This window comes from Magnolia sinica, chromosome 9 (assembly GCF_029962835.1).
Source record: "Magnolia sinica isolate HGM2019 chromosome 9, MsV1, whole genome shotgun sequence".
NCBI classification, from domain to species: Eukaryota; Viridiplantae; Streptophyta; class Magnoliopsida; order Magnoliales; family Magnoliaceae; genus Magnolia; species Magnolia sinica.
In genome coordinates this window covers 77,110,171-77,125,780 of record NC_080581.1, presented here as the reverse complement: position 1 = coordinate 77,125,780, position 15,610 = coordinate 77,110,171, and the positions used below count along the sequence as shown (strand labels likewise).

The 15,610-nt window shown below is 36.8% G+C and overlaps 1 pseudogene; it reads left to right on the top strand.

Annotated features, from left to right (window-relative positions):
• LOC131255176 (uncharacterized) overlaps positions 1 to 15,610 on the top strand; it is a 164,432-nt pseudogene that overhangs the window by 104,160 nt on the left and 44,662 nt on the right.

Here is a 15,610-nt window from a genome sequence, read left to right as displayed (position 1 = left end):
AACTACATCAGATTTCTACGGAAGTTATTAAATTTTAAGAAATCCATGATGGTAGAAACTTAGGGCAGTTGCATGTGCATTTAAACTCGCTTTCAACAACACATCTAATAGGTCTTAAGTACAAAACATACCTCTCAATGCAATGTGCTTATTGGAACGAACATTTCGAGCATCATTCAAAGTATTCCTCAAAAGATCCATAAATTATTCCTTAGGGACACCTCCATAGTTTAGTAGTGAAATTAAAGTCTTATTTAGGTATGTTTTCCTTGGTTGATTGCTAAAAAATACAAGCACTAAAAGCAAACAAGGTACTGTACTATTATTCACACATCAAATTCAAGAACACGTAACTCCAAGTCTCACCTTAATAAAATTTCAAATACTCCCAATAAGATGGAATTTATTCATCTTCGTATCGATTCCTAGTGGGGATGGCTAACGTGGAGGGTGTGTACTGACATGGGTGTATACAACAAGTTAACCCAAAAAAAAAAAAAAAAACACAACAAAAAATAAAATTACAAAGTATGCAAACATAGATATTATCGACATATCATCGATATTATCGACGTAAGTCATCGATAATATCGACAATAAATCGATAATATCGAATCTGAATGACAATTGTCCAGTAAGATTTGCTGTATTTCCATAAAATGTCGATATATCGAGATATTATCGATATATCGACTTATCGATATATCGACATGTTGTAGATAATATCGATATATTGGCTACGGCATTGCTATGGTTATAATCCGTAGCAATAGGTCTACGGTCATTACTCAACATTAGTTATCGATACTATCGATCATATCTCGATATTATCAATGACTTATGCTTGATACTATCAAACATATGTCGATAATATCGAAAATTCTTCCATTTTTTGAGTTTTGTTGCTGGACAATTTGGCATGCATTTTCGATATTATCAAACTATGGTCGATATTGGCTACGGTTATAATCCGTAGCTATAGGTCTACGGTCATTTTCTCCTCTCTTTTGCCCACAAGTACTATTACTTTATCAACTTTCTTCTTCACAGCTGATGCAAAAATAAATAAATAAATAAAGCAAAACAAAAAAAAGAAAAAAGAAAAAAAAAGGCTTGTGGCTCAGTTTTATCCCCAATAGTTGACCTGTACAAGGAAAAACACCCATCGACATCAGTTTCCACCAAGTAAATGATGAGAAGACCCTACACCCTCCAAAATAATCAAAGGCCCACGGCTCTAAAAGTACATTTTGATCATTCAAAAGGCATTCACCATCATTAGTTAGAAAGGAAGAGGCTTTTGTAATAAATAAAGTAGGCAAGAAACATATGAATAATGCAAGGGGAAGAATAAACAACAGACATTGAAGACATTAAGTTGAAGGAAAGCAAGAAAGAAAAAACATCCTAGAAATGACATGGCCAGATACTCGTGACTATAAAACTAAGTTAAAGGAAAGCAATAAAGAAAAAACATCCTAGAAATGAAACAAGCATTAATTATATTATGAGAACCAGGAAAATGCCAAGCAACAGACATTAAAGACATTAAACATAATAGGAATTCTAAATAGCAATACAACTGAGCAAGTGAACAATACCATTGTGCAATTCCACCACATCACCAAGTGCTACCTATTGCCCAATCAACATTAAGGTATCAGAATGGCTAAAGAGGATATATTTGATCCTTGATCCGAGGCTTTTGTGCACCGTATGCAGGAATTTGGTTTTCGCAAATATGAGAACAAAGTGGTTCATTAATCCAGACCACTAATATGTTGTGTCCCACAGTGGATGTCATAAATAATGCCTGAAAAATCTCCCCGATTGGACCTAGACACCAATCCTGAAGCTCGTTTCAGCTGAAGGTGGACTGTTGTTGTCTCTCTCTTTAAAACTATCTATCTGTAGCCTGTAGATGACAAATTCAGTGGCTAAAATTGTTCTATTGTGGAGATTTTCAGAGCATCATAAATCCACTGTGAACCACGGGCTTCTTTTTTTGGTCTTCAAACTAAAGACCCAAGTACATTGTGCAAAGCCTCCGGTCAAGGATCCTATAGTACTTTATGGCCAAAGTACGCAAAAACTTAAACCACAAAGGGCAAATCTGGTGCTTTGGGTTCAGTAGAAAGAAGCAGAAGTTATTTCAAAGATAATTGTCATTTGTTATGCCACAAGCCTCTCTAGTCCATTAAGTGTTAGGTTGACTTCACATTTGCTACCTGATTTCACCTTCTGTTTCAACTTCTTACCACTTATTATAGCAATGGCACATATGTAAAAAAACCACAAGTACATGTGCACGTGTCAAAATGAACATTATTTTAACACATTCCTATTCTTTTACGGACTATTACAATTTACTTAAGCAAGATAGATGAGAAATAAAAAGTAAATCTCAATTACCTGGTAGAATGTGTAGAGGTCCATCTCCCTCACATCTTTGCAGCCATTTGAATGCTTCGAGAACTTCTGTCCTCGTCATATGATGATGACAGTTTTTCTGGACCTTCAAAGGACTCAGGAAGATCAGCAGGAAGAACAACACAATCATCCCCACCTAACTTTTCCATAGATAGGTTGTTCTCACTTGCTTCATCTTTGCAACCTGTGCATGATGTATCAGGTGCAAATTCACATGCTTCAGAATATGCCTCAGCATGAGACTCTGTCTTACTGCAGTTGTATTTACAGACCTTAAGAACAGAATTAGTGCAATTCCTTAAAGGCGGACTACTGCTGATAGTCTGATGCTCAGCCCAACACTTTTTCCTCTGCTCAAAATGCTCTAATGCTTCAGAATATGCCTCATCAGCATTTTTTTTTTCTTTTTGAGAATTTTCATATTAATTGATTTAATTAAAAAAATAAATTAAGAAATTTCAAGTAATCGAAAATTCTGAACAAAATTAGCTGAGCTTCTTCTATTGGGAACTCGTTCCCTTTTATCTATATATATATATATATATATATATATATATATATATATATATATATATATATATATGTTGATTGAAAACAACCTGACACCTTAACAGACAAGCAAGTGGAGGCCTTTGGCTCTATCCAGAAATGGATTGCAAACCTCCCAGAAATTCCTTTAGCCTGCAGGAAAAAGGAAACCAAAACTATCAAGAAGCGGAATTGTACAATACTCTGACAGATTCAACATCCACACATCCACAGTGCTGAACAGGGCATAATTGCAGTTTGGGGGCTACTTCCTCATACAAATACTAATGGAGGTTGTTGCAATTTGATTGCCTCACTATTGAAATCCAATTTAGTTGTGTGTGCAACCACATCTTAGCTTCTTGAATGTTCTTTCATTGAATAGTTATTATTTGAAGATGCCGGTTGGCTTCTCCTTCTATTTGCACTTGTTTTTATGATAAATAGATGGCATGAATTTCAACTTTGACATACAATGTTCATCTACTGCAGAAGCTCAACCTGGTGAACAGTGTGCTATTTACTAGTGGATGGGCTAAAACTAGTTTATACTATGAGACTGTGTAAGAGATTTTCAAGGTGTTCAACTGTTTTGCGATTGATGTCGATGGGTGTTTGTCCTTGTACAGGTCAACTATTAGGGATAAAACTGAGCCACGGGCCTTTCTTTTTTTTTTTCTTTTTTCTTTTCTTTTTTTTGTTTTGCTTTATTTATTTATTTATTTTTGCATCAGGTGTGAAGAAGAAAGTTGATAAAGTAATAGTACTTGTGGGGAAAAGAGAGGAGAAAATGACTGTAGACCTATGCCCCGCTCAATTTCATGTTTGCTACGTTCAATTTCTAGTTTGCCCCGTTCAATTTCATGTTTGCCCCGCTCAATTTTCAATTTGCCCCGCTCAATTTCATGTTTGCCCCGTTCAATTTTCATGTTCGCCCCGCTCAAAGGAGATCAAAGTTACATGGGCCCCACAGTTATGTATTTATTATATCCACAACATTCATCCATATTTCGAGATCATTTGGGGGCATTATTTTTTTAAAAAAAATATCATATCCAAAGATCAATTGGACCACACCACAAAGATTAGCGGGAAAATTGATTTTCACCATTAAAAAATTTGTAGGGCCCACCATAACATATATTTTCCATCCAATCTATTCATAAGGTCACAAAGACCTGGATGAAGAGGAAAAACAAATTTCATAATGATCCAAAACTTATATGACCCCTAAAAGGGTTTTAATAGTAGACGTTCAATCCTCCACTGCCTTTTACAGTGTGGTCCACTTGATAGCTAGCTTTTTTTTTTCGTTGTAATTCCCGGTTCATGATTGGTTGAATTCTCCGAGTAATGACCTTAAAATTTGATGTTAAGCTAGTTCAATCGCATTTTAAGTTCATTGAAATTCATGTTAGGCTAGTTCAATTGCATTTCAATTATGTGTTAGGCTTGTTCAATTGTATTTCAAATTTATTGAAATTCATGTTACCCTTGCTGAATTTTCAGTTTTTTTTTTTAATATATATAAAACCACTGAATTTCATGTTTGCCCCACTGAATTTTCAATTTGCCCTGCTCAATTTCTAGTTTGCCCTGCTCAATTTCCAGTTTGCCCCGCTCAATTTCATGTTTGCCCCGCTCATTTTCAGTTTGCCTCACTAAATTTCATGTTTGCCCAGCTGAATTTCTAGTTTGCCCTGCTCATTTTTCAGTTTGCCCCGCTGAATTTCATGTTTGCCCCACTCAAGTTCATGTTTGCCCCGCTCAATTTTTAGTTTGCATTAACGAATTATGTACTGAGTTAGTCAGTACGCTCCCATCGTACTGAGTAAACTCAGTTGGGCCCACGTTGAATGTATGTAGTATATTCACGTTGTCCATCCATTTTTCTATCTAATTTAAAGGGTTGAGCCCCAAATTGAAGCATATCAAAAGATCAAGTGGATCATACCATGGGAAACAGTGGGCATAATGATTTCCACCGTTGAAACCATATTAGGTGATATTTGTTTATTATCAAACATGTTCATAAAATGATTCAAATGTTAAGTCCCTGTTAAATTCAAGAGTAACTAATCAAATAACAAGCCTTTCTTGTTGCATGATAATATGGAGGATTGTTACTGAAAATTTAAAATAACTTGAAAGAGTTATGGTGTAATATGCATACTATGGCATGTTACATCTCAACTTGATAGGTATTATTTTTGCATTGATTAGTGGATATTGTTAATACTTCTCAACTTGATTCAGAATTTTTTAAAATAATTTTGCAATGGAATTGGATGGTATGTGTTGTTTGGAATTGGATTGAGTCCACTATATAAATCAGTCCTATATGCATGCGTAATTTCATTTTGAAATTACATTGATTCACGAGGTGTAGTGGGTTTTTACTCTACATCGTATCCTACACTATTGCTACTGAAATGATCTCTTGGGTTTGTTGTAATTTTGAAAATAATATATTTCTCGAGATTTGCCCATTCTCTCGGTATTTTAGTGAGAAATAAAGCATGGAAATATTAATTACGTAACAAATGCAAACATATCACATTAGTCTAAAACAATCAGAGGAATCACATAAACAGAGTCATATAACAACAAAATTCGAAACAAATTAACACAAACTTCAATAGCTTTTAGCATTCCAGTCGGATCTACAGTTCTTATGAAATAGTAACACTCACTGGCAAGAAGCCTTCCTCCCTTAAGACTTTTCAATTCTTCTATCATTAGCACTGACAAGTGAGCTTTCAAATACGGTTCATCAAGAGGAATTCCACAGATAATCATTCTCAATGTAAGAAAATCATCCATGTCTCCGTGATTCAATGCAGCTGCAATTGTAAGGACTAATAATTAATGGAATTTATTATAGAGGGTGTCAAAAATATTTTCTTAAAGAACAAATTGCCCAAAGAACACTGTTTACTTTTTAAGTAATTCAGCTGGAACAAGTGGATGACAACATGTTCAATTTCCTGTTTGACCTGCTCAAACAAGTGGATGACAACAAGTTGAAGCAATATAGAAAAAGTACAATGATTAGTAAATCAGTTGTTTTTGTCAATCCTTTGAATTTCAGATGTTCCAATTGTGCAACTATACAGTTCTTTGTTTGATATTTATTTGTCAACACATCAACGAACAATATCTTCAATAGGATGTATCAATGATACAAGTAGGCACTAATTTTGAGTAGGGAGGCAGACCCAAATTTACAAATGTCATGTGAGACTCAACTATGGATAGATTTTTAACTAGCATCAAGTTCATTTTCCAGTTTGCCCCACTCAATTTCATGCCTGCCTCGTTGAATTTCATGTTTGTCCCGCTCAATTTCCAATTTGCCCTGCTCAATTTCATGCTTGCCCCACTCAATTTCCAGTTTGCCCCGCTCAATTTTATGCTTGCCCCGTTGAATTCCATGTTTGCCCTGCTCAATTTCTAGTTTGCCTCGCTCAATTTCATGCTTGCCATGCTAAATTTCATGTTTGCCCCACTCATTTTCAGTTTGCCCCGCTGAATTTCATGCTTGCCCCGCTGAATTTCATGTTTGCCCTGCTCAATTTCCAGTTTGCCCCACTCAATTTCATGCTTGCCCCACTGAATTTCATGTTTGCCCCGCTCAATTTCCAGTTTGCCCTGCTCAATTCATGCTTGCCCCGCTGAATTTCATGTTTGCCCCGCTCAATTTCATGCTTGCCCCGCTCAATTTCCAGTTTGCCCCGCTCGATAAATTTCATGCAAGGATCACTCAATTTAATGTTTGTCTAGCTTAATTTCATGGTAGATAATGTTAATTTAATGTTTGCCTCCATAAATTTCATGCTAGGATTGCTTAATTTAATGTTTGCCTAGCTCAATATTATCCTATGCTTGCTCAATTTGCAGTTTGCCCATTCAATATCCATGGAATGGTCGCTCAATTTAATGTTTGCCCCACTCAATATCATGTTATGCTCGCTTAAAAAAATGTTTGCCCAACTCAATATCATGCTATGCTCACTTGAAAGATCATTTGCCCATATCAATATCATGATATGCTCGCTCAATTTATCGTTTGCCCAACTCAATACCACTTGAAACCATTCGTTAACGACGAAGGCCTAATCTGTATAAGATCTTGTTGTTTTTTTGAAATATAAACGCGTAGCTTACTGTTCATTTCCTTAAGCTCTTTATCATCCTCATCTATCATAGAAACTGAGCTGTTGGTCCTTCATTATTTAATTGAGTTTTGTCATATGGCAAGGTTCCATTGATTTACGATTCACTGATAATGTGTCATTGTTTTGGTTTTCAGATAATGGCTGCAAGAATCATGTGCTCTTTTAGCGAGGAGTTAGAATTTGAAAACAAGCAATACTTGTACACGGGTGGAACATCAAAACAAATGACGCTACGTCTGAAGGCTACATATGAGGAGCTTCGGTATAGAATTTATAAGGTTATTAAGAGCAGACCAGAAGATTGTGATATTATGATGAAAGTATTGAATCCTTGCACTAACGAATCAATGCCTCCAATCGAAATTGAAGACGACGATGACGTCAGAGAGTCCTTGTCTTACCAGTTTGACCATTCAAAAAAATTCACCTCATTAGTCATCGAAACAATGCAACACATCAACCCCGTTAGTCTCTTAAGAAATTTAGGATTGTGGACCCCACCTTTTATCCAGCTCGTTTTATGAAAGAAGACAAACTTTCTTTTGTAACTTAGACCTACACGTGCGGAGGCCGAATTTCATGATGAAAATACCCCTCCTTTTTCCATACTCTTTTCACTGCAATGCTTTGAGCGTTGCTTTCACTCCCCTTAATGAAAAAAAAGCTGCTTCCAGCCCTACACTCTCTTGGAATGAAGAACTAAAGTACGAAGGGTTTTCTTCTCATTTTCCTGACTGAAATCTCTGTGAAGCATCTAGATATCCATCTAGATATCGTCATTCTATAGTTGCCATTTTTCATCTTGCCCCGCTTAATTTCATGTTTGCCCCACTCAATTTCTAGTTTGCCCTGCTGAATTTTTAGTTTCCCCCGCTAAATTTATAGTTTGCCTGCTCAATTTTATGTTTGCCCCGCTCAATTTTATGTTTGCCCCGCTCAATTTTTAGTTCACCCCGCTCAATTTCTAGTTTGCCTCGCTGAAATTCGTGTTTGCCCCGCTCAATTTATTGTATGCCCCATTGAAATTCATGTTTGCCCCACTCAATTTCTAGTTTGGCCTGCTGAAATTCGTGTTTGCCCTGCTCAATTTCATGCTAGGATCGCTCAATTTAATGTTTGCCCAGCTTAATTTCATGGTAGATAAGGTCAATTTAATGATTGCCTCGATAAATATAATGCTAGGATCGCTGAATTTAATGTTTGCTTAACTCAATATTATCCTATGCTCACTCAATTTACAGTTTGCCCATTCAATATCCATGCAATGCTCACTTGATTTAATGTTTGCCCCCCTCAATTTCCAGTTTGCCCCACTCATTTCCTAGTTGCCCCACTGAATTTTCAGTTTACCCTACTCATTTTAGGCACAAATAATGAAATTGTATTAAAATTTACCCAATTCTAACAAGGACTTGATTGACAAGACAATAATAGTGGAATTGTTCTAGACATTATAAAATGAAAAACCATTGTTGTCAAATGCGATCACATATGTGCATACTATGGATCAGATCTCAAATACCATCATGGCATATGCAATCTCAGCAAGTACGCCATGACATACTTTGATATGCAACTAATATGCAATCACATATTTCTCAACACTCAGAAATATGACCATTGGGAGCAATCTTTTTTTTTTTTTTTTGCAATGTGGGACACTTTTGCCTATAAATAGGCACTTATATCCCCTCCCTTTTCATTATTCTTGACTCTAAAGCTCTCATTCTTTCTCTCTTACTCTAATCTCTCTACAACTATTTCAAGTTTCTCCCTATTACTTTTCATTTCCCATTTACAAATTTGAACATTTCCAAGACCATTCAAGATTCAAGAATACCATCCAAGATGAAGATTCATCATTCGAGTATCTAAGATCGAGCTTCAAATTTAAAGTTTAAAGTTGAAGCGTTCAACCATCGAAGATCAAGATTCAATAATAAAGATCATTTCATTTCTTCCCTTTTCTTTTATAGTTTTATTTCTCATTCACTCATTCATAGGCAAGTCTTCCCTTATTTTTTAGATTTTTTTAAAGGTTACATTGCCTTTTAAGGTTACATTCTCCAAAGTGTCTTAATGTTTTGTTGTTTTTTTTTTTTTCTTTTGTTTTTGTTTTTTTTTTTTTTGATTGATTGATTTATTTATTTTTACATCAGGTGTGAAGAAGAAAGTTGATAAAGTAATTGTACTTGTGGGGAAAAGAGAGGAGAAAATGACCACAGACCTATGGCTACGGATTATAACCGTAGCCATAGATTGTCAATAATATCAACTATATGGCGATAATATCGAAGATGAATGCCAAATTGCCCAGCAACAAAACTCAAAAAATGAATAAATTTTCGATATTATCGACATATGTTCGATATTATCGAGCATAAGTCATCGATAATATCGAGATATGATCGATAGTATCGATAACTAATATCGAGTAATTATTGTAGACCTATAGTTACGGATTATAACCGTAGCAATAGATCATCGATATATTAACAACCTTTCGATATTATCGAAAAGGTCCACTTAACCGTCCAGCGTGTTTGCCCAAAAATCCTGCAATTTTCGATGCATATAGCTACGGATTATAACCGTAGTGATAACCGTAGCCAGACTGCTCAACAGTAGCACCGCGGCAGCCTGTGTTTTTTTTTTTTTTTTGCTGTGTTGATTTTGTGGGTCCCATCATGAGGTCTGTATTATATCCAAACCATCCATATATTTAGAGAGGTCATATTAAGGCTTGAGATGAAAAATAAGATATATCTAAGTATCAAGTGGACCACACTGTAAAAGGCAGTGGGGAATTGAACGTCTACCAGTGAAACCCTTTTAGGGGTTACAGAAGTTTTGGATCATTATGAAATTTTTTTTTGCTCTTCGTCCAGGTCTTTGTGACCTTATGAAGGAACTTAGACGGGTAGGATTTCTCACAAACATCACAGTGAGCCCCCTAATAGTTTTTAATGGTCGACGCTCATTCAACACTGTTTCCTGTAATGTGGTACATTTGAGATGTGGATATAATTCATTTTTGGTCTCATATCATAAAATGATCTGGAAAACTATATGGACGGCATGGATGAAGAGAATACATCATGTTGGGGCCCTCAGATCACCGACCATCCGCCATTGGCTGGTGGCAGGCGGAGTCCCCAGTCCGTTTCCGTGAAAGGAGGGGTATTTTCGTCCTGAAATTCAGTATTCGCACGTGGAGGTCTAAGTTGCAAATCAAGGTTGGTCTTCTTTCATAAAAACAGCTGGCTAAAAGGTTGGGTCCACAGTCTTAAATTTCTCAAGATGATTTTCCTTCAAGATGATTTTCCTTTTTTATCAATGAATTCCATATATTGAGGTTTTCCTCTTATATAAGGTCCTCATAACATACCACTGTACCTAAAGAATATTAATAACATGGTAATGTCTTTTTCTGCATAGTTTATGGATCTATTTGGTTAGTGCTTTGAAGATATACCTTGATGTATGACATGGGTTCACATGTGCTAGTCCATAAGGACACATCGCCATTTCGTCCATAGTGAAAAGAAAAGCTGACAACCATGTCAATAAAAATCAGCAAAAAGTTGAATATTTTATTTTCCTGCCAGATTATTTTCCTTTTCACTGGATTTGATATTTCGTCCGTTTAAGGGTCTGGATGGTTATTCAATTCAAACTAAATTGATCTTCATCACAAAGAATACCAAGTACATGGTTAATGCATGGGACTGGGGCAGTGTGGTACAATTTCAGCTTACTCAGATCATAGGGCTGTTTACACTCTGATACATGTCCAAAAACCATTGGCCCCTTGCCATCAATGTTTCCATTGTTGTTTGAGTCAGTTATTCTTTCCTTAGTGTCTATCGGAAAAGGAATTTTGGCTTTCCCAATGAAGGAAATTTGAGTTTGCAATTCCTCATGTTACCCTAATAGCTTTTCTTAAGAATGAAATGCAACATTCTTCAAACAACTGATCATAAGTCTTCCCCACCGTTATTGACCACTTTTTGCTTCAATTGTTTTATCAAGTTTGCTAATGAGTTCAACATTTTATTTTATTTTTTCTGCTTCGCATACAAGCAGGATTATTGAAAGACGGTCTATGTTCAGTTCAGGATGAGAGTGCAGGTCAGTTCTTTTTCCTGACCCTACCCCAGCCATTTTTCTAAAATACGGTTTGAAGGCTATGCCTATACGTGGTGCAAAAAACTGAAGCGCATATTCACTAAAAGTTTTTTTAAGAAGCTTCGTTACACTCACTCTCTTCCAGTGAAATAGAAATATAAATTGATGCATTTTGATCATGGTTAAAAGACTTGGTGACTCGACCTGACTTGTTCGACCCTGAGTTGAGTCATGACTTAGCTGAATCGTGGTTGAATTGACTTGCCTGTGTTGGGGGTGACTCGTGGTGTTAAACCAGATTGGGTCTGACTAAGTCTGAGTTGACTCGGGCAGGTTGCACCTGACTCGTCCATTTCTTAAAACCATGATTTTGGTGCATATGTCATATCTCATAACATACAAAGACATGATTCCTTTACAAAATCGTCTGGAGGGGCTGCTTCTCCCAGTTCTCAATTGCTCGAGTTTATTGAAAAATGGAACATGCATAGAGTTACAAAAAGCTGACGTCGTCTGTGGGGCCCAGATGTTTCCTCAACAAATGACTTTTGGAAGGAAACTAAAACTTGACCTAAACATGCCCCAAGACTTCTGTAACCCCTGGAAGCTTTATAAATATGCGTAAATTAAGAACCCACATAGCTTGCACAAGGCTAAGAATGACTTGGTGATGGTACTAGTGATGTCTTAAAAGGTGCATGCCTTACACATTGTTGTGAAAGAAATTGTCATCGAGGCTGTTTTTGATGTTAAAAAATGTGAGGCTTATGCTTCACTTGGTCGAAGGCATACCTCAGCCTCACATATATATTTGAGTGGAGTGTTTCTTTATTTGTTCTTTTGGATAGTTCTACACTCAGTTCTATGCATGCACGGCATTTGGATGCATGGTAATTAAATCAATGAATTTTGGGTCACACATCAAAGGCCACTAAGAAAATCTTGCTCCGATTAGATGATTTTAATCATCCAATTAGTAGCTTATAAAATAGATGCGCAAATTGCTTATACTAAATGGCTCTGGTCGTCAATTTGAGCCATCCATTTGTTGGTCTATTTACACCTCCATACATTCATCTCAACCAGAAGATCCTGATCATCCCAGTTGTGGCTTGAAAAATAGAGCGACATAAAATGCAAGGGCCACTTTGGATGGTTATGATCATTTGACAGACGATCTTTCAATGTGACCCATGAACTGTGGGCTAAACCTAATGGAGTGTCCAAATCAATTGATCCATGGGTATAAATGCAAGTCAATGCACTATAAGTTGTGTGCTATGAGAGCATCAGATTTTAACTACTTAATATGAAACTAAAGGTAAACCATTCTTTGTACCAGCAAAAGATGTAATCAATTTTTATAAGCCAAAACATTAATTTAGTGCCTCAATGTAGATTGGGGACGCATGAAATAGACTAATGCAACCCCTCATGCCAGGTACACACTGCACTTCATCCTGAATTGTTTACAAGCTCTGATCATCAATTACAAGGACCCTCTAAGACTGCTTTAAAATCTAGATTGGACTGGACAATCACACTAGTTTTAGACTGGAGATGTCTGCTATGGCGATCTGATTTCATATGATACCCGTTTTTAGAACAAAACCAACTAGGTTTTTGAGATTTTTTAGTCCTTAATTGGAACCATTCGACCTGGGCAGTTTTGTGTGACCTTCTTGGTCTGTTTATCTCCTCTCTCCTCCATTAAAAAAAAAAAGTCAATGACTGTTACCAGAAGATTGAAAATAGTGTGGCCCACTGTCCACCATATTGAAAACAAGGATGTCACACACCTTTGTTGCAGTGGCACATATGTCTGTATTCAGATGGGCAGGGCTGCACGGGTATTTGGGTGTGTAGCACAAACAAGAAAAGAAAATTGGATGTACCAGCATGTCTCTTTTTTGTTCTTTCTTTTTTCCTCTTTCTCTGTCCTCTCCTTTCTCTGTCTCTATACAACCATCCAATTCTCCGCCTGTCAAACAGGACAAAAAGATGGGGAGTCATTTGATACATGGGAGAATGCAATGGTCGATATACAGGCATTTGAAAAGTGTATACGTGGCATACTTAGACGCGGCTTAACCGTCCATATTGTAGGATTCAGTGTAGATAAGCTGTGGACTAAACATCAGTGCTGGTTCAAAGAATCTAAACTTGGATTCATGGACCCTTATTTGCTTAATGAGGACCATTGGTCATTTCCATTCTTCCATCCACTAAATGGCTACAAAATCAGATGCTTAAGTAATCAAGTTAGTCGTTGTCATCACCAATCTGTTGGGGTTTGCTCCATGAACTCTGTTCCGCCATTCAGGCTTAGACCTTCAGTTAGACCATGGGTCAAGTCTTTTCTTACTACCTCCATGTCCTTGCGGGCCTTCCTTTGCAAGTCAGTGTAACTTCTTATTTATAATCCATCTACACTTGGATTCACAATTTAGACAGTTCAATTTGAGTTACTTTGTATGCCGTTTTATCTTTTTTTAATGCCTATGTATCAAACTTAGCCAGAGTATTAAAGTGGTTCTCCTCAAAGACAGGTCAACTCCGTTAACATCCAGGTCCGGTTTTGTAACATTGCTCTCAACTATGCTTGCCTTTTAAAAGTCTCAATGGTATTAGGAACCTATCAGACTGGTGTTCAGCATATGTATGTTAGGAACCTATTAGATGGGTGTTGGGCATGTGCCAAGACAACCATTCACTACTTATTTCTGTAGACATGTATTAGGCATATTTGTTGGGTAATATTAAGATGTTTGGTTTGGACAATCTTAATTTCTTTGGTGCTGTTCATATGTGAAAGTTTCAATGCTTTAGCGGGTAATATATTTTTTTGTATTTCCTTTTTCACTTACATGAACTAATAAAATCCTCCAAAGGAAGTTTTGTGCTCCCGTTGCTTGTCCCAGGCTTGTATAAAGGAGGGTTGCATTAGCTTGATAGCCGGTGTCAAGCTTTTGCCACATCTTTTACTGGTGAATCCAGAAAATGAGGTGTTCCCTAACGGTAACCATAACAGCCACCACTGTTACCTTCACGATATGAGGCATAACGACTGTTACGGCCCTGTAATAGCTGTTACGGTCTCTCTCTCTCTCTCTCTCTCTCTCTCTCTCTCTCTCTCTCTCTCTCTCTCTCTCCCCCTCTCTTTAAAATTGAAAAAACTCCTAAAAAACCTATATCTGCCCCATAATGTTGATTAAAAAGTATGAAAAACCTGTATATGTCCTGTAATAGACCATTGCGGGGCTATTATGGGCTTTCTAGGGGATGTAACGTGCTGTTAACGGCAATTACAGGTCATTTTTTTCTATAACAGCTGTTACGGCCGTTACGACCCCGTAACGTGTAATGGTTGCCACCGCCACCTTTACGTAACGGCCTTTACAGCCCCGAAACGGCCTTTATAGCACCCCATGTGAAAATCTGACGTTTCAAGTAGAGTGGAACAACATAACAAAATGTGTAGCAGCTCTAACCCCAATATGGGATAAGGCTTAGATGATGATGATGACAGCTTAACAAAATAGGATTTTGGCAAGACATTCACCACAAGTATCCTAGAGTATTGAGTACTAATGCCCGTATCATGTACATGTTTAACATGGTACATTGAGCATATATGAGTATTCGGGTATAGTAGCTCTACATGCCCATCAATGCACGACCACGTGTGTAGGATCTTCTAGTTGTATTTCAGGTGGGACCCACAGGTTAGATCATTAGGCCAAAAATTCAAGCTCTTTAACTATCAGTTAAGCTACATACTTACTTACACAATGGAGAGTGAGTTCTTTCAGCTGACTACTATTTTCATATGTGTGTGTGTAGCCTATCTCATATGGTTAAATGACAATGGGTCCACCCATCACAAATGTCTTGCACATGTGGTGCAGTCCCAAATGGCCCAGTTGGGTAGCCGCTCAAGAATGCAACAATGAAGAAGAACATACTTCACGTGAGGAAAGTCGAGTAACTAAAACATGCTTTCCATGAATTTCCAATGGGGAAAACCATGTTCCAAAATAAAAGAAATTAGATTGGTCACCTTTTCTTTCTTCAATAATACTTGGATATTTAAAATTAAAAAAAAAAAAACGAATAAAAAAACAAAAAAACAAAAAACAAAAACCCCCTCTCTCTTGCATTGAGGGTTGTTTTTAATCATAAATTTCAACATGCCACATAACTTCCAACCGATAAGATTCAATCATATTCTACTCTTAAGTCTTTAACCAATAGAAAATCATCCTAATATCAACATATATTGAGAAATAAGCTACTAAACTTTCAACCAATAGGAAATAACATCTAAAAGAAGCAACCAATATAAT